Source organism: Callospermophilus lateralis, chromosome 3 (genome assembly GCF_048772815.1).
Source record: "Callospermophilus lateralis isolate mCalLat2 chromosome 3, mCalLat2.hap1, whole genome shotgun sequence".
Classification (NCBI taxonomy): domain Eukaryota; kingdom Metazoa; phylum Chordata; class Mammalia; order Rodentia; family Sciuridae; genus Callospermophilus; species Callospermophilus lateralis.
In genome coordinates, this window is record NC_135307.1 from 49,664,104 (window position 1) to 49,668,718 (window position 4,615).

Sequence of the window (4,615 nt, forward strand, 5' to 3'; positions counted from 1 at the left end):
AACATAAAATGATGAATTGAAAAAATACCTGCATAATTCATGACTTAAAAATACATATTTGCCTGCAATAGCTACATAATTCCAGTAAGTGGAGAGGATTTTCTTTTAGGCTTGAATTATCTGCATAAAGGCCTCAATACTCTCTAATGTGCATAGGCAGACTCAGCTTTCTTATAGTAAGATTATGTATTTCCTTAATTAGAAGAAAGTATGGAGCTCTCTTGAGTCACCCCCATGCTGCCTAGGTGTCGCGAGCGAGTCGCACACTCTTCGGGCCCACCCTTCTCTTAACACTCGCAGTCCTTTCTCTCTCAAGATGCCTGAGGAAGTGCACCATGGAGAGGAGGAGGTGGAGACGTTTGCCTTTCAGGCAGAAATTGCCCAACTCATGTCTCTCATCATCAATACCTTTTATTCCAACAAGGAAATTTTCCTTCGGGAATTGATCTCTAATGCTTCTGATGCCTTGGACAAGATTTGCTATGAGAGCCTGACAGACCCTTCCAAGTTGGACAGTGGTAAAGAGCTGAAAATTGACATAATCCCCAACCCTCAGGAAAGGACTCTGACTTTGGTGGACACAGGCATTGGCATGACCAAGGCTGATCTCATAAACAACTTGGGAACCATTGCCAAGTCTGGGACTAAAGCATTTATGGAGGCTCTTCAGGCTGGTGCAGACATATCCATGATTGGGCAATTTGGTGTTGGATTTTATTCTGCTTATCTAGTGGCAGAGAAAGTGGTTGTGATCACAAAGCATAATGATGATGAACAGTATGCTTGGGAGTCTTCTGCTGGGGGATCTTTCACTGTGCGGGCTGATCATGGTGAGCCCATTGGCCGGGGTAACTAAAGTCATTCTCCACCTCAAAGAAGACCAGACAGAGTACTTGGAGGAGAGGTGGGTCAAAGAAGTGGTGAAGAAGCACTCACAGTTCATAGGCTATCCAATCACCCTTTATTTGGAGAAGGAACAAGAGAAGGAAATCAGTGATGATGAGGCAGAGGAAGAGAAAGGTGAGAAAGAAGAGGAAGATAAAGATGATGAGGAGAAACCCAAGATTGAAGATGTGGGCTCAGATGAGGAGGATGATACTAGTAAGGATAAGAAGAAGAAAACAAAGAAGATTAAGGAGAAATATATTGATCATGAAGAACTGAACAAGACCAAGCCCATTTGGACCAGAAACCCCGATGACATCACTCAGGAAGAATATGGAGAATTCTACAAGAGTCTAACCAATGATTGGGAAGACCACCTGGCAGTCAAGCACTTCTCTGTAGAAGGTCAGTTGGAATTCAGGGCATTGCTGTTCATCCCTCAGCGGGACCTTTGACCTCTTTGAGAACAAGAAGAAGAAGAACAACATCAAACTCTATGTCCGTCGTGTGTTCATCATGGACAGTTGTGATGAGCTGATACCAGAGTATCTCAATTTTATTCGTGGTGTTGTTGACTCTGAGGATCTGCCCCTGAATATCTCCCGAGAAATGCTCCAGCAGAGCAAAATCTTGAAAGTTATTCGCAAAAACATTGTGAAGAAGTGCCTTGAGCTCTTCTCTGAGTTGGAAGAAGACAAGGAGAACTACAAAAAATTCTATGAGGCATTCTCTAAAAATCTTAAGCTTGGAATCCATGAAGATTCTACTAATCGGCGACGCCTTTCTGAGCTGCTGCGCTATCACACCTCTCAGTCTGGAGATGAGATGACTTCTCTGTCAGAGTATGTTTCTCGCATGAAGGAGACACAGAAGTCCATCTATTACATTACTGGTGAAAGCAAAGAGCAGGTGGCCAACTCTGCTTTTGTGGAGCGTGTGCGGAAGCGTGGCTTTGAGGTAGTATATATGACTGAGCCTATTGATGAGTACTGTGTACAGCAACTCAAGGAGTTTGATGGGAAGAGCCTGGTCTCTGTGACCAAGGAAGGCCTGGAGCTACCTGAGGACGAGGAGGAAAAAAAGAAAATGGAGGAGAGCAAGGCGAAATTTGAGAACCTTTGCAAGCTTATGAAAGAAATCTTGGATAAAAAGGTTGAGAAGGTGACAATCTCCAATAGGCTTGTGTCTTCACCCTGCTGCATTGTTACCAGCACCTATGGCTGGACAGCCAACATGGAGCGGATTATGAAGGCCCAGGCACTTCGAGACAACTCCACAATGGGCTACATGATGGCCAAAAAGCACCTGGAGATCAACCCTGATCACCCCATTGTGGAGACATTGCGGCAAAAGGCAGAGGCAGATAAAAATGACAAGGCTGTCAAGGACCTGGTGGTGCTGCTATTTGAAACTGCGCTGCTCTCTTCTGGCTTCTCCCTTGAGGATCCTCAGACCCACTCCAATCGCATCTACCGCATGATAAAGCTAGGCCTAGGCATTGATGAAGATGAAGTGACAGCAGAGGAACCCAGCAGTGCTGTTCCTGATGAGATACCCCCTCTCGAGGGTGATGAGGATGCATCTCGCATGGAAGAAGTAGATTAGGAGTTGCTACTGAGAAATCTGCCCTCTGTATAGTTTCCCCATGGCTCCCACAGTAGCCTTGAGTGGCCCTCTCCTACCTGGCTTTCTCTGCTGATTGATGTTATAGTGTTTTTTTCTCCTGTCCTTGGCATCTTAATTAAGGCAGGAAATAAGGGCCTCAAGCCCTCCATCCCCTACCTAGTTTGGCAGCAGGGTTGGATGTTGTATTGTGTTTTCGTTTTATTTTGTTCCACAATTAAAGTATGCAAAATAAAGAAGATGCAGTTTTATACAAAAAAAAAAAAAAAAGAAGAAAGTATGGCCTGGTATATTCTCATTCTGGACCATGATGATTTCACTCCCAAGTCCTTGGTGGCCCTAAATCTTCCTATAATGTTTCCAAGTCCTTGTCTCTCTTGTCCCATCTGTAATTGTGTATATCAGACACAGTATCAGAGCTCTCCTCTGAACACTGATATACCTAGTCTAGTTTTCTATGACCAACATACCTTGAGTTTGTCTAAAACATCAAACAAATAATTAATTTACATGTAATTGTTAAAAGACAGAGTCATATAAAATATTAAGGAATTTATTTGCACAAATGGAAGTTAATGAATTGGGCAGCACCAGACCACAAGCAGTTCAAAAAGGCTCTCATAGGATGAATGCAGAAGTAAGGGAAAGAATTCATCACAATAGAAAGTCTCTACTTGGAGATGAGTTGACTGTTCCTGATTGGCCTAGAAAATGATCATTTTCACTGTGATGGGTTTCCATTTGCTTGTGTAGGAACCCAGGGCACTAGAACAGCCTCAGTCTAATGTCCTCGTTACATTAGCAAATTGAAACAAAGCAACTTCCCAGCAAAACCTAAGAGGGAGGAAGACAACTCGAGAGAGGCATAAATAGAAATCAGGGGCTGCATTTATAATTGGAAGACCCTAGAAATGGGTGCTTCAGGGGGCAGCTAAGAAATGAAGGATGAGACAGATGACTCTACTGTACAGCCTACCTGGAAATTATCAGAGGAAAATGATCTATTTTTTAATGTAGTATCTCAAGGGAAAATAAGTTTTATATTTTAACATAAATTAATCAGAAAACTTCATCCTTATGTATATATGCTGGTGTATACACACACACATACATATACAAAAATAGATGTAATTTGGCAGTATCTACTGAACGGTCAGTTCTTGTGAAAGTATTCAGAACATACTTGATTATAAATTGATGAAGTGCTTATAATAACATCTTCTGAAGTCCTTTATAAAAAAAAACAAGGGCTGGGGTTGTGGCTCACTGACAGAGCGCTCGCTTTGCACATGCGAGGCCCGGGGTTCCATCCTCAGCATCACATAAAAATAAAATAAAGGTATTGGGTCCAACTACAACTAAAAAATAAAATATAAAAAAAAGAAACCAAAAATTCTTGTAGGTAACAGTGTTTACTTAAATGTCTGAAGTTTGAGTTAATCAGCTGGAATACAAATGCTGAAGGCATCAATAACAAGGCATTACATGCTCTTTGGTGCCACTTATGTTTTGTAATTTCAAGAACTCTGAGGTAGCTTTATGTCTACTGATTACTCAGAACTCTGGAAATTTTAGTCAGGTTAAATAGGGAAGTTGAGGGGCTGGGGATGTGGCTCAAGCGGTAGCGCGCTCGCCTGGCATGCGAGCGGCCCGGGTTCGATCCTCAGCACCACATACAAACAAAGATGTTGTGTCTGCCGAAAACTAAAAAATAAATATTAAAAAATTCTCTCTCTCTCTCTCTCTCTCTCTCTCTCTCTCTCTCTCTCTCTCTCTCTCTCTCTCTTAAATAAATAAAAAAATAATTTTAAAAAAATAGGGAAGTTGAAATCAGAGACGTTAACCCAATCACCCTTTATATTCTTAATAGCTACTGACTCACAATTTTATATTTCATTTTCTTTCTAAAACTTGACATAAATGTTTTTTAATATTTATTATCATACAAGAGTTCACACAATTACCACCTATTACCTTATGACTATTACAAGTATCACCAACATAATTTATGCTAACAGAATAAAATGATTCATGTACTGAGATGAATATTATTACCCATGTACTGGCATAAGAACAAAAATAACATAGTTGCTACCTTTACATGCTA

General features: G+C 41.2%; 1 pseudogene; it reads left to right on the plus strand.

The window, feature by feature from the left end:
* The first annotated feature begins 225 nt into the window (after positions 1-225).
* LOC143395207 (heat shock protein HSP 90-beta pseudogene) lies at positions 226-2,747 on the plus strand (annotated as a pseudogene).
* Positions 2,748-4,615: the final 1,868 nt, after the last annotated feature.